At 48.3% G+C, this 21,227-nt stretch overlaps 21 non-coding genes across 21 annotated transcripts; 7 read left to right on the top strand and 14 right to left on the bottom strand.

Moving 5' to 3' along the window:
- Positions 1-2,459: 2,459 nt before the first annotated feature.
- Positions 2,460-2,531, bottom strand: Trnap-ugg (transfer RNA proline (anticodon UGG)). Its single transcript has one exon. It is a non-coding gene; the product is annotated as a tRNA-Pro (tRNA).
- A 1,644-nt stretch (positions 2,532-4,175) lies between these two features.
- Positions 4,176-4,247, bottom strand: Trnap-cgg (transfer RNA proline (anticodon CGG)). The gene has a single exon. It is a non-coding gene; the product is annotated as a tRNA-Pro (tRNA).
- Positions 4,248-4,482: 235 nt separating this feature from the next.
- Trnav-uac (transfer RNA valine (anticodon UAC)) lies at positions 4,483-4,555 on the top strand. Its single transcript has one exon. It is a non-coding gene; the product is annotated as a tRNA-Val (tRNA).
- Positions 4,556-5,157: 602 nt separating this feature from the next.
- Positions 5,158-5,229, bottom strand: Trnap-ugg (transfer RNA proline (anticodon UGG)). The gene has a single exon. It is a non-coding gene; the product is annotated as a tRNA-Pro (tRNA).
- A 1,643-nt stretch (positions 5,230-6,872) lies between these two features.
- Positions 6,873-6,944, bottom strand: Trnap-cgg (transfer RNA proline (anticodon CGG)). The gene has a single exon. It is a non-coding gene; the product is annotated as a tRNA-Pro (tRNA).
- Positions 6,945-7,179: 235 nt separating this feature from the next.
- On the top strand, positions 7,180-7,252 carry Trnav-uac (transfer RNA valine (anticodon UAC)). The gene has a single exon. It is a non-coding gene; the product is annotated as a tRNA-Val (tRNA).
- A 602-nt stretch (positions 7,253-7,854) lies between these two features.
- Positions 7,855-7,926, bottom strand: Trnap-ugg (transfer RNA proline (anticodon UGG)). Its single transcript has one exon. It is a non-coding gene; the product is annotated as a tRNA-Pro (tRNA).
- Positions 7,927-9,568: 1,642 nt separating this feature from the next.
- Positions 9,569-9,640, bottom strand: Trnap-cgg (transfer RNA proline (anticodon CGG)). Its single transcript has one exon. It is a non-coding gene; the product is annotated as a tRNA-Pro (tRNA).
- A 235-nt stretch (positions 9,641-9,875) lies between these two features.
- Positions 9,876-9,948, top strand: Trnav-uac (transfer RNA valine (anticodon UAC)). Its single transcript has one exon. It is a non-coding gene; the product is annotated as a tRNA-Val (tRNA).
- A 602-nt stretch (positions 9,949-10,550) lies between these two features.
- On the bottom strand, positions 10,551-10,622 carry Trnap-ugg (transfer RNA proline (anticodon UGG)). Its single transcript has one exon. It is a non-coding gene; the product is annotated as a tRNA-Pro (tRNA).
- Positions 10,623-12,269: 1,647 nt separating this feature from the next.
- Positions 12,270-12,341, bottom strand: Trnap-cgg (transfer RNA proline (anticodon CGG)). Its single transcript has one exon. It is a non-coding gene; the product is annotated as a tRNA-Pro (tRNA).
- Positions 12,342-12,576: 235 nt separating this feature from the next.
- On the top strand, positions 12,577-12,649 carry Trnav-uac (transfer RNA valine (anticodon UAC)). The gene has a single exon. It is a non-coding gene; the product is annotated as a tRNA-Val (tRNA).
- A 602-nt stretch (positions 12,650-13,251) lies between these two features.
- Trnap-ugg (transfer RNA proline (anticodon UGG)) lies at positions 13,252-13,323 on the bottom strand. Its single transcript has one exon. It is a non-coding gene; the product is annotated as a tRNA-Pro (tRNA).
- Positions 13,324-14,970: 1,647 nt separating this feature from the next.
- Trnap-cgg (transfer RNA proline (anticodon CGG)) lies at positions 14,971-15,042 on the bottom strand. The gene has a single exon. It is a non-coding gene; the product is annotated as a tRNA-Pro (tRNA).
- A 235-nt stretch (positions 15,043-15,277) lies between these two features.
- On the top strand, positions 15,278-15,350 carry Trnav-uac (transfer RNA valine (anticodon UAC)). The gene has a single exon. It is a non-coding gene; the product is annotated as a tRNA-Val (tRNA).
- A 602-nt stretch (positions 15,351-15,952) lies between these two features.
- Trnap-ugg (transfer RNA proline (anticodon UGG)) lies at positions 15,953-16,024 on the bottom strand. Its single transcript has one exon. It is a non-coding gene; the product is annotated as a tRNA-Pro (tRNA).
- A 1,643-nt stretch (positions 16,025-17,667) lies between these two features.
- On the bottom strand, positions 17,668-17,739 carry Trnap-cgg (transfer RNA proline (anticodon CGG)). The gene has a single exon. It is a non-coding gene; the product is annotated as a tRNA-Pro (tRNA).
- A 235-nt stretch (positions 17,740-17,974) lies between these two features.
- Trnav-uac (transfer RNA valine (anticodon UAC)) lies at positions 17,975-18,047 on the top strand. The gene has a single exon. It is a non-coding gene; the product is annotated as a tRNA-Val (tRNA).
- Positions 18,048-18,649: 602 nt separating this feature from the next.
- Trnap-ugg (transfer RNA proline (anticodon UGG)) lies at positions 18,650-18,721 on the bottom strand. Its single transcript has one exon. It is a non-coding gene; the product is annotated as a tRNA-Pro (tRNA).
- A 1,643-nt stretch (positions 18,722-20,364) lies between these two features.
- On the bottom strand, positions 20,365-20,436 carry Trnap-cgg (transfer RNA proline (anticodon CGG)). The gene has a single exon. It is a non-coding gene; the product is annotated as a tRNA-Pro (tRNA).
- A 235-nt stretch (positions 20,437-20,671) lies between these two features.
- Positions 20,672-20,744, top strand: Trnav-uac (transfer RNA valine (anticodon UAC)). The gene has a single exon. It is a non-coding gene; the product is annotated as a tRNA-Val (tRNA).
- Positions 20,745-21,227: the final 483 nt, after the last annotated feature.

The following is a 21,227-nucleotide window of genomic DNA, read 5'->3' as shown; positions in this document are numbered from 1 at the left end:
TGATTCTTAATTATACTCTGTAACTGAAAAGAATGCGATTATTTCATAATGCTTTGTAACCAGGAAAAGAAGGCTACTGATTCTATGTACAACAATTAATGAACATTTTTCTGTAATACTACATACTTGGTACAGAAATGTTCAATAACTGGGCTATGAATGCCACAAACTAATTAAGTCTCTAATTGTCAATATTATGTGACTTGATGTCCTTCACCTCATGTGTTAACTACCCTGAATTACTGCAATGTCCATTTGTCCTGTTTATCCTAGTGATCATGGAGCACTATATTTGGTTTTTGCACTAATTCTACGTTGGTGTGCCTTGTAAGAGCGTGGTGTTGACACGACATGCTGTCCACCACCGTGAGCGATGAAGACGTTATTATGGTCCCACTGTTTGGTGTACCTAATGTACTGCCAAAATGAAAACATGGAACATTACTACGACAGTTCAGTGTCTTGGCTACACTGATAAATTCTGATGGGAAAAGAACTTCAAGTTGTGTCACTTGGTGTTGTACTTCTGTGGAAAGATATGGACTTTCAGAGCAGCTGTGTGCAATCTAAAGTGCTACAACCATGATGCAATCCTTCCCTTTCCTATCCTGATTCTTGTCACATAAAGAAAAAATTTTTTGGTAACATCATTTATGTTCATAGGTTATACATTTTTCGATTCGCTGAACTCCAATGCGAGTACACTTATGTCACTTGTCAACATAATATTTTTTGCCAGTCTGTTCATTTGTTCTGAATATGCTAAAGAATTTTCAGTGCCTGTGCACTTTGTTATCTGTCAAATAATTTGTATATACTTTTCTGATTTGCTACTATGTTTTGTACTCACATTTTGTCTTTGTCTGATATATTTTGTACTTAGTGCGTGTGCACAACATTTACTTTATGTACTACATCTAATTATTCTTGCCAGTCTGTTTATTTGTTCTGCATATGCTAAAGAATTTTTTTTTCAGTGCCTGTGCACTTTATTATCTGTCAAATAATTTGTATATACATTTTTCTGATTTGCTACTATGTTTTGTACTCACATTTTGTCTTTGTCTGATATATTTTGTACTTAGTGCGTGTGCACAACATTTAAATATTCTGTAAGTTGTAGGATTTTGTTAATTAAAGAAAAATTTTGCCGCGATTGGCAAGTCCAAATGACTCACCATCGCTGCCAAATTTTTGCCCCCCCAGTGGAGGGTTATGAAACACGTATTATGAAACACGTATGTAACGCAGCAGCGATGGCGAGGCATTGTAGCATCTGTGACCAGAGAGTTTGCGCTTGACCGCGCGAGTGTTGCGAGTCAGTCGAGTAGTCGTTGCGAGTCTGTCAGTAGCAGTCGTTGCGAGTCTGTTAGTAGCTGTAGGCCAGTGCAGTACAGTAGTCGTTGCGAGTCTGTAGCTCTGTCTAGTTGAGAGCAGTACTCAGTCTGTAGCCGTCATGCAGAGCGGTCGGTCAGTAGTAGCAGCCCAGTGCGGTTGTGTGATGTAGGCGGTCGGCAACACTGGTCAAGATGAGGAATAAGGTATACTGTTAATTAATATAATCATTAGATAATGAAAAATTTTATTTATTGTAATTATTCTCCAACAAGTCTCCCAATAATAATTTTTTATTTCAAAAGCATTTTCTCAAAAAATTAATTTTTTATTGAACTCAAGATTTCGTTGCACTTCCCATTTCATTCCACTTCTTTTGAAGAAAAATTCCACTAAAATCAAAAAAAAAAAGAGAATATTATTAATTGCAATGCAGTTCCTCCAAGCGGTGCGCAACAACAAGAGCAGATATGTGACATCCATTTATTCTGAGGTAAGACTTTAATTCTGATTGTTTTACACAGGGCCAAAGACCGATATTTCGGTTTAATTGTATTTTCTTGTCACTGAACGGACTTCAAATTTTGTGAAGAATTTATATTTGAGTCAGATTGCGTATTTCACATTTTTGTTCCCATTGTCAGTACATTTCATTGTGGGCAGGTTACGCATAGAGCCGTGTCCATCAGCATTTCTAATTAGTATCGTCCTTTTCTTTTAAAATTTTTGTGGGGAGGTTACACTTGGCTCCCATTTCTATTAAGTATTGCTATATTTTCTTTAAAAAAATTGCGGTGGGGAGGTTACAACTAATAATGAGAAACTCTTAGCCACGCTCAATCTTACATGCCACCCCTTGGTTGTTGCCGTCGCTAGTAAGATGAGGGTAGACTGTCGCACAATTAAGCTGAATCTCCACTCACGGTGCACATATCCCGCAAAGACAACCTTGTTTTTGCGTTGCATGCAAAATTACCGTCTGCCTTTCTACCGAATTACACCTACGTACTTTACTGGTGCCGCATTCTTGTTATATCCACGTGCTATAACGGGCGTCAACTCTTCATTGAGGAGCTGCAACCGGGGCTGAGTTCCACCCACTCTTCAGCACGGTCAAAATGGCAGGGCTCGTCCGGGATTTGAACCCGGGACCTCCTGCACCCAAAGCAGGAATCATACCCCTAGACCAACGAGCCACCTGGCTGGAGCAGTCAAGTTAATCCCAAGTAGTGGGCCTCACAGGGAACACAAACTTTCACGCGAATTCGCAAGATAAACGCTTTCTGCAGGCAGCACTCACCACTGATGAGAAGAATATTAAAGGCAACGAATAAAAAGCGAAATAACTTCATCGAGCACTGCTTATGAACAGCCGGCAGTGCCTCAGTTTCGGTATGTGGTTTCTCAGGGTTAAGAGAAGGCGAATGCACTAAACAAAAGAACATCGGGAAACCAAGCACCAACTCATAACGAAAAGATTGCACAATATACTGCAAGCAAAATTTCCAGAAGACGGATACTGAAGACGCCGCAGACAAAAGAATTATTCTATGCAGTAACGAGTATCTAGGAAGCGTGAATTGCATGTGCTGCTCCACCACACAACTTCTTTTGATACTGTTTTACTTATTCTAAATTTTCATTACCTGATCGTCTCTAAAATACTGTGCGGTTATCACCTGGTTTCCAACAGCGACAGTAGTAAGTAAATCGACTACAAAGTCTTTCAAAGTAGGTCAGACACAAAAAAAAAAAAAAATCGGAGCTGCGTGTAGCTCATGTCATTCTGCTTTCAATCGTGAATCTCCGGCTGGGAGTAGTGGCGTACTTCTGTAATCCAAGCTTCTGGGAGGCCGTTGTGTGGGAGAGATCTGGAAACAACTACAGATTCGACCGTTCCACGAGCTCAGGAACGGCCGCGATGCCTTCATCGAGCTCTGCATATCGACAGATGATAGTGTGGAAATTTCGGCAAGCGGTGGCTAAGGGTTAAGAGAAGCCAAACACACTAAACACAAGAAAGTCGGGAAACCGAAGCACACAACTCATAACGTGAAGATTGCGGAATAAAGTGCGAGAGCAAAACTTCGAGAAGACCAACTCTGAAGCCATCGGCGAGCTAGGAATTATTCCGCACAAGAAGCGATCATGTAGGAAGAGCGAGCCGAAGCTGTCGCTCGACCACACAATAAATTTTTGCTTAATCCCAATTTGCAGTACCGGTTCGACACTAGAATACTGCGCCTTGGTTCTTCCAAAAGCGATAGTAATAAGCACGTCGACTGCAGTGTCATTTGGGGTGGTGAGTCAGACATGGAGAGGATATGGGGCGGGTGGAATATGCAACGACAGGGGCATTGCAGGGCGGCCGCCGGCTCCTTGCGCTGTGGCGCACCGGTGCCGGCGGCGGCCTGGCTGGGCTGCTGGTGCCTCCATGTAGAGCTGCCGCCGAGCCCAGGCAAAGTGCCGCTAACGAAGCGATTGCCTTTGGTGACATCTTTTGCAATAACGACTGCGCGAATCGACGGTATCTCGTAAGGAAGGAAAGAGCAGCAGCTGCCGCCGAGCCCAGGCGCCGTGCCGAACACGCAGAAGGTCCCCGGCTCGATTGCGGGCGGAAACCCGTTTTCGTCGCACTCAGCAAGACACTTGCTACGATCTCTACTGTGACCATTTAAATCAACTTCAAACGTTCCATCAGCAGGGTGCACATGGCTCAAATGAAACATGAAACGGTTTCAGAACTGGTTGTCGGATTTTAGCGCTGACTTGGAGGCCTGGAAATGCGCGAAACAGCCGCCGCCATGCGATTTGTTACCACACCGTTGTACAAACCGCAAGGGCTCGTCCGGGATTTGAACCCGGGACCTCCTGCACCCGAAGCAGGAATCATACCCCTAGACCAACGAGCCTATTCGTTCCGAAAACGCACTGCATGTGAATGACGCCACCTTTGATGGTCTCACCATGTAGGGCTGCAGCTCAGCCAGCGTTCTCCCTGTCTGTCGCGGTTGGATTGTTTCCATCGACGTCTTTTACTACAGGAACTTCACGAATCGGAGGGAGCTCGTAGCCGATGCCCTTGCTAACACAGAAGAGAAACTGTTGCTATTACGAGTCTCCGGGTGGTACATGAAAAGAACCGTCGTTTCCGTGGTGTAGCGGTTATCACGTCTGCTTTACACGCAGAAGGTCCCCGGTTCGATCCCGGGCGGGAACACAACAATTTTAATCTATATTTCGGATTTCATTTCCGAGATGACCTCACGTCCGCGTATGCAGAGACAAGCAATGTTGTATGCTAGACGGATAGGGCGTCATTTTACTGTCAAATACTGTTGCTCTCTTATTGCACCGGTATTTGGTAACTGAGAACGCCCCTAGCTTCATTATGGCTGGCAAAATTTATAATCCGGTTCTTCAGGGCTACTTCAAGTGCGCTTGCTACTGGCTTTCCTGAGCTCACCCTACTCGCCTTGTCACAGCTCTGTCAAAGTGTGATGCTAACTAATAATGAGAAACTCTTAGCCACGCTCAATCTTACATGCCACCCCTTGGTTGTTGCCGTCGCTAGTAAGATGAGGGTAGACTGTCGCACAATTAAGCTGAATCTCCACTCACGGTGCACATATCCCGCAAAGACAACCTTGTTTTTGCGTTGCATGCAAAATTACCGTCTGCCTTTCTACCGAATTACACCTACGTACTTTACTGGTGCCGCATTCTTGTTATATCCACGTGCTATAACGGGCGTCAACTCTTCATTGAGGAGCTGCAACCGGGGCTGAGTTCCACCCACTCTTCAGCACGGTCAAAATGGCAGGGCTCGTCCGGGATTTGAACCCGGGACCTCCTGCACCCAAAGCAGGAATCATACCCCTAGACCAACGAGCCACCTGGCTGGAGCAGTCAAGTTAATCCCAAGTAGTGGGCCTCACAGGGAACACAAACTTTCACGCGAATTCGCAAGATAAACGCTTTCTGCAGGCAGCACTCACCACTGATGAGAAGAATATTAAAGGCAACGAATAAAAAGCGAAATAACTTCATCGAGCACTGCTTATGAACAGCCGGCAGTGCCTCAGTTTCGGTATGTGGTTTCTCAGGGTTAAGAGAAGGCGAATGCACTAAACAAAAGAACATCGGGAAACCAAGCACCAACTCATAACGAAAAGATTGCACAATATACTGCAAGAAAAATTTCCAGAAGACGGATACTGAAGACGCCGCAGAAAAAGAATTATTCTATGCAGTAACGAGTATCTAGGAAGCGTGAATTGCATGTGCTGCTCCACCACACAACTTCTTTTGATACTGTTTTACTTATTCTAAATTTTCATTACCTGATCGTCTCTAAAATACCGTGCGGTTATCACCTGGTTTCCAACAGCGACAGTAGTAAGTAAATCGACTACAAAGTCTTTCAAAGTAAGTCAGACACAAAAAAAAAAAAAAATCGGAGCTGCGTGTAGCTCATGTCATTCTGCTTTCAATCGTGAATCTCCGGCTGGGAGTAGTGGCGTACTTCTGTAATCCAAGCTTCTGGGAGGCCGTTGTGTGGGAGAGATCTGGAAACAACTGCAGATTCGACCGTTCCACGAGCTCAGAAACGGCCGCGAGGCCGTCATCGAGCTCTGCAGATCGACAGATGATAGTGTGGAAATTTCGGCAAGCGGTGGCTAAGGGTTAAGAGAAGCCAAACACACTAAACACAAGAGAGTCGGGAAACCTAAGCACACAACTCATAACGAAAAGATTGCGGAATGCAGTGCGAAAGCAAAACTTCGAGAAGACCAACTCTGAAGCCATCGGCGAGCTAGGAATTATTCCGCACAAGAAGCGATCATGTAGGAAGAGCGAGCCGAGGCTGTCGCTCGACCACACAATAAATTTTTGCTTAATCCCAATTTGCAGTACCGGTTCGACACTAGAATACTGCGCCTTGGTTCTTCCAAAAGCGATAGTAATAAGCACGTCGACTGCAGTGTCATTTGGGGTAGTGAGTCAGACATGGAGAGGATATGGGGCGGGTGGAATATGCAACGACAGGGGCATTGCAGGGCGGCCGCCGGCTCCTTGCGCTGTGGCGCACCGGTGGCGGCGGCGGCCTGGCTGGGCTGCTGGTGCCTCCATGTAGAGCTGCCGCCGAGCCCAGGCAAAGTGCCGCTAACGAAGCGATTGCCTTTGGTGACATCTTTTGCAATAACGACTGCGCGAATCGACGGTATCTCGTAAGGAAGGAAAGAGCAGCAGCTGCCGCCGAGCCCAGGCGCCGTGCCGAACACGCAGAAGGTCCCCGGCTCGATTGCGGGCGGAAACCCGTTTTCGTCGCACTCAGCAAGACACTTGCTACGATCTCTACTGTGACCATTTAAATCAACTTCAAACGTTCCATCAGCAGGGTGCACATGGCTCAAATGAAACATGCAACGGTTTCAGAACTGGTTGTCGGATTTTAGCGCTGACTTGGAGGCCTGGAAATGCGCGAAACAGCCGCCGCCATGCGATTTGTTACCACACCGTTGTACAAAACGCAAGGGCTCGTCCGGGATTTGAACCCGGGACCTCCTGCACCCGAAGCAGGAATCATACCCCTAGACCAACGAGCCTATTCGTTCCGAAAACGCACTGCATGTGAATGACGCCACCTTTGATGGTCTCACCATGTAGGGCTGCAGCTCAGCCAGCGTTCTCCCTGTCTGTCGCGGTTGGATTGTTTCCATCGACGTCTTTTACTACAGGAACTTCACGAATCGGAGGGAGCTCGTAGCCGATGCCCTTGCTAACACAGAAGAGAAACTGTTGCTATTACGAGTCTCCGGGTGGTACATGAAAATAACCGTCGTTTCCGTGGTGTAGCGGTTATCACGTCTGCTTTACACGCAGAAGGTCCCCGGTTCGATCCCGGGCGGGAACACAACAATTTTAATCTATATTTCGGATTTCATTTCCGAGATGACCTCACGTCCGCGTATGCAGAGACAAGCAATGTTGTATGCTAGACGGATAGGGCGTCATTTTACTGTCAAATACTGTTGCTCTCTTATTGCACCGGTATTTGGTAACTGAGAACGCCCCTAGCTTCATTATGGCTGGCAAAATTTATAATCCGGTTCTTCAGGGCTACTTCAAGTGCGCTTGCTACTGGCTTTCCTGAGCTCACCCTACTCGCCTTGTCACAGCTCTGTCAAAGTGTGATGCTAACTAATAATGAGAAACTCTTAGCCACGCTCAATCTTACATGCCACCCCTTGGTTGTTGCCGTCGCTAGTAAGATGAGGGTAGACTGTCGCACAATTAAGCTGAATCTCCACTCACGGTGCACATATCCCGCAAAGACAACCTTGTTTTTGCGTTGCATGCAAAATTACCGTCTGCCTTTCTACCGAATTACACCTACGTACTTTACTGGTGCCGCATTCTTGTTATATCCACGTGCTATAACGGGCGTCAACTCTTCATTGAGGAGCTGCAACCGGGGCTGAGTTCCACCCACTCTTCAGCACGGTCAAAATGGCAGGGCTCGTCCGGGATTTGAACCCGGGACCTCCTGCACCCAAAGCAGGAATCATACCCCTAGACCAACGAGCCACCTGGCTGGAGCAGTCAAGTTAATCCCAAGTAGTGGGCCTCACAGGGAACACAAACTTTCACGCGAATTCGCAAGATAAACGCTTTCTGCAGGCAGCACTCACCACTGATGAGAAGAATATTAAAGGCAACGAATAAAAAGCGAAATAACTTCATCGAGCACTGCTTATGAACAGCCGGCAGTGCCTCAGTTTCGGTATGTGGTTTCTCAGGGTTAAGAGAAGGCGAATGCACTAAACAAAAGAACATCGGGAAACCAAGCACCAACTCATAACGAAAAGATTGCACAATATACTGCAAGAAAAATTTCCAGAAGACGGATACTGAAGACGCCGCAGAAAAAGAATTATTCTATGCAGTAACGAGTATCTAGGAAGCGTGAATTGCATGTGCTGCTCCACCACACAACTTCTTTTGATACTGTTTTACTTATTCTAAATTTTCATTACCTGATCGTCTCTAAAATACCGTGCGGTTATCACCTGGTTTCCAACAGCGACAGTAGTAAGTAAATCGACTACAAAGTCTTTCAAAGTAAGTCAGACACAAAAAAAAAAAAAATCGGAGCTGCGTGTAGCTCATGTCATTCTGCTTTCAATCGTGAATCTCCGGCTGGGAGTAGTGGCGTACTTCTGTAATCCAAGCTTCTGGGAGGCCGTTGTGTGGGAGAGATCTGGAAACAACTGCAGATTCGACCGTTCCACGAGCTCAGGAACGGCCGCGAGGCCGTCATCGAGCTCTGCAGATCGACAGATGATAGTGTGGAAATTTCGGCAAGCGGTGGCTAAGGGTTAAGAGAAGCCAAACGCACTAAACACAAGAGAGTCGGGAAACCTAAGCACACAACTCATAACGAAAAGATTGCGGAATGCAGTGCGAAAGCAAAACTTCGAGAAGACCAACTCTGAAGCCATCGGCGAGCTAGGAATTATTCCGCACAAGAAGCGATCATGTAGGAAGAGCGAGCCGAGGCTGTCGCTCGACCACACAATAAATTTTTGCTTAATCCCAATTTGCAGTACCGGTTCGACACTAGAATACTGCGCCTTGGTTCTTCCAAAAGCGATAGTAATAAGCACGTCGACTGCAGTGTCATTTGGGGTAGTGAGTCAGACATGGAGAGGATATGGGGCGGGTGGAATATGCAACGACAGGGGCATTGCAGGGCGGCCGCCGGCTCCTTGCGCTGTGGCGCACCGGTGGCGGCGGCGGCCTGGCTGGGCTGCTGGTGCCTCCATGTAGAGCTGCCGCCGAGCCCAGGCAAAGTGCCGCTAACGAAGCGATTGCCTTTGGTGACATCTTTTGCAATAACGACTGCGCGAATCGACGGTATCTCGTAAGGAAGGAAAGAGCAGCAGCTGCCGCCGAGCCCAGGCGCCGTGCCGAACACGCAGAAGGTCCCCGGCTCGATTGCGGGCGGAAACCCGTTTTCGTCGCACTCAGCAAGACACTTGCTACGATCTCTACTGTGACCATTTAAATCAACTTCAAACGTTCCATCAGCAGGGTGCACATGGCTCAAATGAAACATGAAACGGTTTCAGAACTGGTTGTCGGATTTTAGCGCTGACTTGGAGGCCTGTAAATGCGCGAAACAGCCGCCGCCATGCGATTTGTTACCACACCGTTGTACAAAACGCAAGGGCTCGTCCGGGATTTGAACCCGGGACCTCCTGCACCCGAAGCAGGAATCATACCCCTAGACCAACGAGCCTATTCGTTCCGAAAACGCACTGCATGTGAATGACGCCACCTTTGATGGTCTCACCATGTAGGGCTGCAGCTCAGCCAGCGTTCTCCCTGTCTGTCGCGGTTGGATTGTTTCCATCGACGTCTTTTACTACAGGAACTTCACGAATCTGAGGGAGCTCGTAGCCGATGCCCTTGCTAACACAGAAGAGAAACTGTTGCTATTACGAGTCTCCGGGTGGTACATGAAAAGAACCGTCGTTTCCGTGGTGTAGCGGTTATCACGTCTGCTTTACACGCAGAAGGTCCCCGGTTCGATCCCGGGCGGGAACACAACAATTTTAATCTATATTTCGGATTTCATTTCCGAGATGACCTCACGTCCGCGTATGCAGAGACAAGCAATGTTGTATGCTAGACGGATAGGGCGTCATTTTACTGTCAAATACTGTTGCTCTCTTATTGCACCGGTATTTGGTAACTGAGAACGCCCCTAGCTTCATTATGGCTGGCAAAATTTATAATCCGGTTCTTCAGGGCTACTTCAAGTGCGCTTGCTACTGGCTTTCCTGAGCTCACCCTACTCGCCTTGTCACAGCTCTGTCAAAGTGTGATGCTAACTAATAATGAGAAACTCTTAGCCACGCTCAATCTTACATGCCACCCCTTGGTTGTTGCCGTCGCTAGTAAGATGAGGGTAGACTGTCGCACAATTAAGCTGAATCTCCACTCACGGTGCACATATCCCGCAAAGACAACCTTGTTTTTGCGTTGCATGCAAAATTACCGTCTGCCTTTCTACCGAATTACACCTACGTACTTTACTGGTGCCGCATTCTTGTTATATCCACGTGCTATAACGGGCGTCAACTCTTCATTGAGGAGCTGCAACCGGGGCTGAGTTCCACCCACTCTTCAGCACGGTCAAAATGGCAGGGCTCGTCCGGGATTTGAACCCGGGACCTCCTGCACCCAAAGCAGGAATCATACCCCTAGACCAACGAGCCACCTGGCTGGAGCAGTCAAGTTAATCCCAAGTAGTGGGCCTCACAGGGAACACAAACTTTCACGCGAATTCGCAAGATAAACGCTTTCTGCAGGCAGCACTCACCACTGATGAGAAGAATATTAAAGGCAACGAATAAAAAGCGAAATAACTTCATCGAGCACTGCTTATGAACAGCCGGCAGTGCCTCAGTTTCGGTATGTGGTTTCTCAGGGTTAAGAGAAGGCGAATGCACTAAACAAAAGAACATCGGGAAACCAAGCACCAACTCATAACGAAAAGATTGCACAATATACTGCAAGAAAAATTTCCAGAAGACGGATACTGAAGACGCCGCAGACAAAAGAATTATTCTATGCAGTAACGAGTATCTAGGAAGCGTGAATTGCATGTGCTGCTCCACCACACAACTTCTTTTGATACTGTTTTACTTATTCTAAATTTTCATTACCTGATCGTCTCTAAAATACTGTGCGGTTATCACCTGGTTTCCAACAGCGACAGTAGTAAGTAAATCGACTACAAAGTCTTTCAAAGTAGGTCAGACACAAAAAAAAAAAAAAAAAATCGGAGCTGCGTGTAGCTCATGTCATTCTGCTTTCAATCGTGAATCTCCGGCTGGGAGTAGTGGCGTACTTCTGTAATCCAAGCTTCTGGGAGGCCGTTGTGTGGGAGAGATCTGGAAACAACTACAGATTCGACCGTTCCACGAGCTCAGGAACGGCCGCGATGCCTTCATCGAGCTCTGCAGATCGACAGATGATAGTGTGGAAATTTCGGCAAGCGGTGGCTAAGGGTTAAGAGAAGCCAAACACACTAAACACAAGAAAGTCGGGAAACCGAAGCACACAACTCATAACGAGAAGATTGCGGAATAAAGTGCGAGAGCAAAACTTCGAGAAGACCAACTCTGAAGCCATCGGCGAGCTATGAATTATTCCGCACAAGAAGCGATCATGTAGGAAGAGCGAGCCGAAGCTGTCGCTCGACCACACAATAAATTTTTGCTTAATCCCAATTTGCAGTACCGGTTCGACACTAGAATACTGCGCCTTGGTTCTTCCAAAAGCGATAGTAATAAGCACGTCGACTGCAGTGTCATTTGGGGTGGTGAGTCAGACATGGAGAGGATATGGGGCGGGTGGAATATGCAACGACAGGGGCATTGCAGGGCGGCCGCCGGCTCCTTGCGCTGTGGCGCACCGGTGCCGGCGGCGGCCTGGCTGGGCTGCTGGTGCCTCCATGTAGAGCTGCCGCCGAGCCCAGGCAAAGTGCCGCTAACGAAGCGATTGCCTTTGGTGACATCTTTTGCAATAACGACTGCGCGAATCGACGGTATCTCGTAAGGAAGGAAAGAGCAGCAGCTGCCGCCGAGCCCAGGCGCCGTGCCGAACACGCAGAAGGTCCCCGGCTCGATTGCGGGCGGAAACCCGTTTTCGTCGCACTCAGCAAGACACTTGCTACGATCTCTACTGTGACCATTTAAATCAACTTCAAACGTTCCATCAGCAGGGTGCACATGGCTCAAATGAAACATGAAACGGTTTCAGAACTGGTTGTCGGATTTTAGCGCTGACTTGGAGGCCTGGAAATGCGCGAAACAGCCGCCGCCATGCGATTTGTTACCACACCGTTGTACAAAACGCAAGGGCTCGTCCGGGATTTGAACCCGGGACCTCTTGCACCCGAAGCAGGAATCATACCCCTAGACCAACGAGCCTATTCGTTCCGAAAACGCACTGCATGTGAATGACGCCACCTTTGATGGTCTCACCATGTAGGGCTGCAGCTCAGCCAGCGTTCTCCCTGTCTGTCGCGGTTAGATTGTTTCCATCGACGTCTTTTACTACAGGAACTTCACGAATCGGAGGGAGCTCGTAGCCGATGCCCTTGCTAACACAGAAGAGAAACTGTTGCTATTACGAGTCTCCGGGTGGTACATGAAAAGAACCGTCGTTTCCGTGGTGTAGCGGTTATCACGTCTGCTTTACACGCAGAAGGTCCCCGGTTCGATCCCGGGCGGGAACACAACAATTTCAATCTATATTTCGGATTTCATTTCCGAGATGACCTCACGTCCGCGTATGCAGAGACAAGCAATGTTGTATGCTAGACGGATAGGGCGTCATTTTACTGTCAAATACTGTTGCTCTCTTATTGCACCGGTTTTTGGTAACTGAGAACGCCCCTAGCTTCATTATGGCTGGCAAAATTTATAATCCGGTTCTTCAGGGCTACTTCAAGTGCGCTTGCTACTGGCTTTCCTGAGCTCACCCTACTCGCCTTGTCACAGCTCTGTCAAAGTGTGATGCTAACTAATAATGAGAAACTCTTAGCCACGCTCAATCTTACATGCCACCCCTTGGTTGTTGCCGTCGCTAGTAAGATGAGGGTAGACTGTCGCACAATTAAGCTGAATCTCCACTCACGGTGCACATATCCCGCAAAGACAACCTTGTTTTTGCGTTGCATGCAAAATTACCGTCTGCCTTTCTACCGAATTACACCTACGTACTTTACTGGTGCCGCATTCTTGTTATATCCACGTGCTATAACGGGCGTCAACTCTTCATTGAGGAGCTGCAATCGGGGCTGAGTTCCACCCACTCTTCAGCACGGTCAAAATGGCAGGGCTCGTCCGGGATTTGAACCCGGGACCTCCTGCACCCAAAGCAGGAATCATACCCCTAGACCAACGAGCCACCTGGCTGGAGCAGTCAAGTTAATCCCAAGTAGTGGGCCTCACAGGGAACACAAACTTTCACGCGAATTCGCAAGATAAACGCTTTCTGCAGGCAGCACTCACCACTGATGAGAAGAATATTAAAGGCAACGAATAAAAAGCGAAATAACTTCATCGAGCACTGCTTATGAACAGCCGGCAGTGCCTCAGTTTCGGTATGTGGTTTCTCAGGGTTAAGAGAAGGCGAATGCACTAAACAAAAGAACATCGGGAAACCAAGCACCAACTCATAACGAAAAGATTGCACAATATACTGCAAGAAAAATTTCCAGAAGACGGATACTGAAGACGCCGCAGACAAAAGAATTATTCTATGCAGTAACGAGTATCTAGGAAGCGTGAATTGCATGTGCTGCTCCACCACACAACTTCTTTTGATACTGTTTTACTTATTCTAAATTTTCATTACCTGATCGTCTCTAAAATACTGTGCGGTTATCACCTGGTTTCCAACAGCGACAGTAGTAAGTAAATCGACTACAAAGTCTTTCAAAGTAGGTCAGACACAAAAAAAAAAAAAAAAAATCGGAGCTGCGTGTAGCTCATGTCATTCTGCTTTCAATCGTGAATCTCCGGCTGGGAGTAGTGGCGTACTTCTGTAATCCAAGCTTCTGGGAGGCCGTTGTGTGGGAGAGATCTGGAAACAACTACAGATTCGACCGTTCCACGAGCTCAGGAACGGCCGCGATGCCTTCATCGAGCTCTGCAGATCGACAGATGATAGTGTGGAAATTTCGGCAAGCGGTGGCTAAGGGTTAAGAGAAGCCAAACACACTAAACACAAGAGAGTCGGGAAACCGAAGCACACAACTCATAACGAGAAGATTGCGGAATAAAGTGCGAGAGCAAAACTTCGAGAAGACCAACTCTGAAGCCATCGGCGAGCTAGGAATTATTCCGCACAAGAAGCGATCATGTAGGAAGAGCGAGCCGAAGCTGTCGCTCGACCACACAATAAATTTTTGCTTAATCCCAATTTGCAGTACCGGTTCGACACTAGAATACTGCGCCTTGGTTCTTCCAAAAGCGATAGTAATAAGCACGTCGACTGCAGTGTCATTTGGGGTGGTGAGTCAGACATGGAGAGGATATGGGGCGGGTGGAATATGCAACGACAGGGGCATTGCAGGGCGGCCGCCGGCTCCTTGCGCTGTGGCGCACCGGTGCCGGCGGCGGCCTGGCTGGGCTGCTGGTGCCTCCATGTAGAGCTGCCGCCGAGCCCAGGCAAAGTGCCGCTAACGAAGCGATTGCCTTTGGTGACATCTTTTGCAATAACGACTGCGCGAATCGACGGTATCTCGTAAGGAAGGAAAGAGCAGCAGCTGCCGCCGAGCCCAGGCGCCGTGCCGAACACGCAGAAGGTCCCCGGCTCGATTGCGGGCGGAAACCCGTTTTCGTCGCACTCAGCAAGACACTTGCTACGATCTCTACTGTGACCATTTAAATCAACTTCAAACGTTCCATCAGCAGGGTGCACATGGCTCAAATGAAACATGAAACGGTTTCAGAACTGGTTGTCGGATTTTAGCGCTGACTTGGAGGCCTGGAAATGCGCGAAACAGCCGCCGCCATGCGATTTGTTACCACACCGTTGTACAAAACGCAAGGGCTCGTCCGGGATTTGAACCCGGGACCTCCTGCACCCGAAGCAGGAATCATACCCCTAGACCAACGAGCCTATTCGTTCCGAAAACGCACTGCATGTGAATGACGCCACCTTTGATGGTCTCACCATGTAGGGCTGCAGCTCAGCCAGCGTTCTCCCTGTCTGTCGCGGTTGGATTGTTTCCATCGACGTCTTTTACTACAGGAACTTCACGAATCTGAGGGAGCTCGTAGCCGATGCCCTTGCTAACACAGAAGAGAAACTGTTGCTATTACGAGTCTCCGGGTGGTACATGAAAAGAACCGTCGTTTCCGTGGTGTAGCGGTTATCACGTCTGCTTTACACGCACAAGGTCCCCGGTTCGATCCCGGACGGGAACACAACAATTTTAATCTATATTTCGGATTTCATTTCCGAGATGACCTCACGTCCGCGTATGCAGAGACAAGCAATGTTGTATGCTAGACGGATAGGGCGTCATTTTACTGTCAAATACTGTTGCTCTCTTATTGCACCGGTATTTGGTAACTGAGAACGCCCCTAGCTTCATTATGGCTGGCAAAATTTATAATCCGGTTCTTCAGGGCTACTTCAAGTGCGCTTGCTACTGGCTTTCCTGAGCTCACCCTACTCGCCTTGTCACAGCTCTGTCAAAGTGTGATGCTAACTAATAATGAGAAACTCTTAGCCACGCTCAATCTTACATGCCACCCCTTGGTTGTTGCCGTCGCTAGTAAGATGAGGGTAGACTGTCGCACAATTAAGCTGAATCTCCACTCACGGTGCACATATCCCGCAAAGACAACCTTGTTTTTGCGTTGCATGCAAAATTACCGTCTGCCTTTCTACCGAATTACACCTACGTACTTTACTGGTGCCGCATTCTTGTTATATCCACGTGCTATAACGGGCGTCAACTCTTCATTGAGGAGCTGCAACCGGGGCTGGGTTCCACCCACTCTTCAGCACGGTCAAAATGGCAGGGCTCGTCCGGGATTTGAACCCGGGACCTCCTGCACCCAAAGCAGGAATCATACCCCTAGACCAACGAGCCACCTGGCTGGAGCAGTCAAGTTAATCCCAAGTAGTGGGCCTCACAGGGAACACAAACTTTCACGCGAATTCGCAAGATAAACGCTTTCTGCAGGCAGCACTCACCACTGATGAGAAGAATATTAAAGGCAACGAATAAAAAGCGAAATAACTTCATCGAGCACTGCTTATGAACAGCCGGCAGTGCCTCAGTTTCGGTATGTGGTTTCTCAGGGTTAAGAGAAGGCGAATGCACTAAACAAAAGAACATCGGGAAACCAAGCACCAACTCATAACGAAAAGATTGCACAATATACTGCAAGAAAAATTTCCAGAAGACGGATACTGAAGACGCCGCAGACAAAAGAATTATTCTATGCAGTAACGAGTATCTAGGAAGCGTGAATTGCATGTGCTGCTCCACCACACAACTACTTTTGATACTGTTTTACTTATTCTAAATTTTCATTACCTGATCGTCTCTAAAATACTGTGCGGTTATCACCTGGTTTCCAACAGCGACAGTAGTAAGTAAATCGACTACAAAGTCTTTCAAAGTAAGACAGACACAAAAAAAAAAAAAATCGGAGCTGCGTGTAGCTCATGTCATTCTGCTTTCAATGATGAATCTCCGGCTGGGAGTAGTGGCGTACTTCTGTAATCCAAGCTTCTGGGAGGCCGTTGTGTGGGAGAGATCTGGAAACAACTGCAGATTCGACCGTTCCACGAGCTCAGGAACGGCCGCGAGGCCGTCATCGAGCTCTGCAGATCGACAGATGATAGTGTGGAAATTTCGGCAAGCGGTGGCTAAGGGTTAAGAGAAGCCAAACGCACTAAACACAAGAGAGTCGGGAAACCGAAGCACACAACTCATAACGAAAAGATTGCGGAATGCAGTGCGAAAGCAAAACTTCGAGAAGACCAACTCTGAAGCCATCGGCGAGCTAGGAATTATTCCGCACAAGAAGCGATCATGTAGGAAGAGCGAGCCGAGGCTGTCGCTCGACCACACAATAAATTTTTGCTTAATCCCAATTTGCAGTACCGGTTCGACACTAGAATACTGCGCCTTGGTTCTTCCAAAAGCGATAGTAATAAGCACGTCGACTGCAGTGTCATTTGGGGTAGTGAGTCAGACATGGAGAGGATATGGGGCGGGTGGAATATGCAACGACAGGGGCATTGCAGGGCGGCCGCCGGCTCCTTGCGCTGTGGCGCACCGGTGCCGGCGGCGGCCTGGCTGGGCTGCTGGTGCCTCCATGTAGAGCTGCCGCCGAGCCCAGGCAAAGTGCCGCTAACGAAGCGATTGCCTTTGGTGACATCTTTTGCAATAACGACTGCGCGAATCGACGGTATCTCGTAAGGAAGGAAAGAGCAGCAGCTGCCGCCGAGCCCAGGCGCCGTGCCGAACACGCAGAAGGTCCCCGGCTCGATTGCGGGCGGAAACCCGTTTTCGTCGCACTCAGCAAGACACTTGCTACGATCTCTACTGTGACCATTTAAATCAACTTCAAACGTTCCATCAGCAGGGTGCACATGGCTCAAATGAAACATGAAACGGTTTCAGAACTGGTTGTCGGATTTTAGCGCTGACTTGGAGGCCTGGAAATGCGCGAAACAGCCGCCGCCATGCGATTTGTTACCACACCGTTGTACAAAACGCAAGGGCTCGTCCGGGATTTGAACCCGGGACCTCCTGCACCCGAAGCAGGAATCATACCCCTAGACCAACGAGCCTATTCGTTCCGAAAACGCACTGCATGTGAATGACGCCACCTTTGATGGTCTCACCATGTAGGGCTGCAGCTCAGCCAGCGTTCTCCCTGTCTGTCGCGGTTGGATTGTTTCCATCGACGTCTTTTACTACAGGAACTTCACGAATCGGAGGGAGCTCGTAGCCGATGCCCTTGCTAACACAGAAGAGAAACTGTTGCTATTACGAGTCTCCGGGTGGTACATGAAAAGAACCGTCGTTTCCGTGGTGTAGCGGTTATCACGTCTGCTTTACACGCAGAAGGTCCCCGGTTCGATCCCGGGCGGGAACACAACAATTTTAATCTATATTTCGGATTTCATTTCCGAGATGACCTCACGTCCGCGTATGCAGAGACAAGCAATGTTGTATGCTAGACGGATAGGGCGTCATTTTACTGTCAAATACTGTTGCTCTCTTATTGCACCGGTATTTGGTAACTGAGAACGCCCCTAGCTTCATTATGGCTGGCAAAATTTATAATCCGGTTCTTCAGGGCTACTTCAAGTGCGCTTGCTACTGGCTTTCCTGAGCTCACCCTACTCGCCTTGTCACAGCTCTGTCAAAGTGTGATGCTAACTAATAATGAGAAACTCTTAGCCACGCTCAATCTTACATGCCACCCCTTGGTTGTTGCCGTCGCTAGTAAGATGAGGGTAGACTGTCGCACAATTAAGCTGAATCTCCACTCACGGTGCACATATCCCGCAAAGACAACCTTGTTTTTGCGTTGCATGCAAAATTACCGTCTGCCTTTCTACCGAATTACACCTACGTACTTTACTGGTGCCGCATTCTTGTTATATCCACGTGCTATAACGGGCGTCAACTCTTCATTGAGGAGCTGCAACCGGGGCTGAGTTCCACCCACTCTTCAGTGCGGTCAAAATGGCAGGGCTCGTCCGGGATTTGAACCCGGGACCTCCTGCACCCAAAGCAGGAATCATACCCCTATACCAACGAGCCACCTGGCTGGAGCAGTCAAGTTAATCCCAAGTAGTGGGCCTCACAGGGAACACAAACTGTCACGCGAATTCGCAAGATAAACGCTTTCTGCAGGCAGCACTCACCACTGATGAGAAGAATATTAAAGGCAACGAATAAAAAGCGAAATAACTTCATCGAGCACTGCTTATGAACAGCCGGCAGTGCCTCAGTTTCGGTATGTGGTTTCTCAGGGTTAAGAGAAGGCGAATGCACTAAACAAAAGAACATCGGGAAACCAAGCACCAACTCATAACGAAAAGATTGCACAATATACTGCAAGAAAAATTTCCAGAAGACGGATACTGAAGACGCCGCAGACAAAAGAATTATTCTATGCAGTAACGAGTATCTAGGAAGCGTGAATTGCATGTGCTGCTCCACCACACAACTACTTTTGATACTGTTTTACTTATTCTAAATTTTCATTACCTGATCGTCTCTAAAATACTGTGCGGTTATCACCTGGTTTCCAACAGCGACAGTAGTAAGTAAATCGACTACAAAGTCTTTCAAAGTAAGACAGACACAAAAAAAAAAAAAATCGGAGCTGCGTGTAGCTCATGTCATTCTGCTTTCAATGATGAATCTCCGGCTGGGAGTAGTGGCGTACTTCTGTAATCCAAGCTTCTGGGAGGCCGTTGTGTGGGAGAGATCTGGAAACAACTGCAGATTCGACCGTTCCACGAGCTCAGGAACGGCCGCGAGGCCGTCATCGAGCTCTGCAGATCGACAGATGATAGTGTGGAAATTTCGGCAAGCGGTGGCTAAGGGTTAAGAGAAGCCAAACGCACTAAACACAAGAGAGTCGGGAAACCGAAGCACACAACTCATAACGAAAAGATTGCGGAATGCAGTGCGAAAGCAAAACTTCGAGAAGACCAACTCTGAAGCCATCGGCGAGCTAGGAATTATTCCGCACAAGAAGCGATCATGTAGGAAGAGCGAGCCGAGGCTGTCGCTCGACCACACAATAAATTTTTGCTTAATCCCAATTTGCAGTACCGGTTCGACACTAGAATACTGCGCCTTGGTTCTTCCAAAAGCGATAGTAATAAGCACGTCGACTGCAGTGTCATTTGGGGTAGTGAGTCAGACATGGAGAGGATATGGGGCGGGTGGAATATGCAACGACAGGGGCATTGCAGGGCGGCCGCCGGCTCCTTGCGCTGTGGCGCACCGGTGCCGGCGGCGGCCTGGCTGGGCTGCTGGTGCCTCCATGTAGAGCTGCCGCCGAGCCCAGGCAAAGTGCCGCTAACGAAGCGATTGCCTTTGGTGACATCTTTTGCAATAACGACTGCGCGAATCGACGGTATCTCGTAAGGAAGGAAAGAGCAGCAGCTGCCGCCGAGCCCAGGCGCCGTGCCGAACACGCAGAAGGTCCCCGGCTCGATTGCGGGCGGAAACCCGTTTTCGTCGCACTCAGCAAGACACTTGCTACGATCTCTACTGTGACCATTTAAATCAACTTCAAACGTTCCATCAGCAGGGTGCACATGGCTCAAATGAAACATGAAACGGTTTCAGAACTGGTTGTCGGATTTTAGCGCTGACTTGGAGGCCTGGAAATGCGCGAAACAGCCGCCGCCATGCGATTTGTTACCACACCGTTGTACAAAACGCAAGGGCTCGTCCGGGATTTGAACCCGGGACCTCCTGCACCCGAAGCAGGAATCATACCCCTAGACCAACGAGCCTATTCGTTCCGAAAACGCACTGCATGTGAATGACGCCACCTTTGATGGTCTCACCATGTAGGGCTGCAGCTCAGCCAGCGTTCTCCCTGTCTGTCGCGGTTGGATTGTTTCCATCGACGTCTTTTACTACAGGAACTTCACGAATCGGAGGGAGCTCGTAGCCGATGCCCTTGCTAACACAGAAGAGAAACTGTTGCTATTGCGAGTCTCCGGGTGGTACATGAAAAGAACCGTCGTTTCCGTGGTGTAGCGGTTATCACGTCTGCTTTACACGCAGAAGGTCCCCGGTTCGATCCCGGGCGGGAACACAACAATTTTAATCTATATTTCGGATTTCATTTCCGAGATGACCTCACGTCCGCGTATGCAGAGACAAGCAATGTTGTATGCTAGACGGATAGGGCGTCATTTTACTGTCAAATACTGTTGCTCTCTTATTGCACCGGTATTTGGTAACTGAGAACGCCCCTAGCTTCATTATGGCTGGCAAAATTTATAATCCGGTTCTTCAGGGCTACTTCAAGTGCGCTTGCTACTGGCTTTCCTGAGCTCACCCTACTCGCCTTGTCACAGCTCTGTCAAAGTGTGATGCTAACTAATAATGAGAAACTCTTAGCCACGCTCAATCTTACATGCCACCCCTTGGTTGTTGCCGTCGCTAGTAAGATGAGGGTAGACTGTCGCACAATTAAGCTGAATCTCCACTCACGGTGCACATATCCCGCAAAGACAACCTTGTTTTTGCGTTGCATGCAAAATTACCGTCTGCCTTTCTACCGAATTACACCTAC

The sequence above is a fragment of the Schistocerca serialis genome, chromosome 2, assembly GCF_023864345.2.
Source record: "Schistocerca serialis cubense isolate TAMUIC-IGC-003099 chromosome 2, iqSchSeri2.2, whole genome shotgun sequence".
Lineage (NCBI taxonomy): Eukaryota > Metazoa > Arthropoda > Insecta > Orthoptera > Acrididae > Schistocerca > Schistocerca serialis.
Note: the sequence above shows the minus strand (reverse complement) of the source record. Positions and strands in the feature narration are given on the sequence as shown.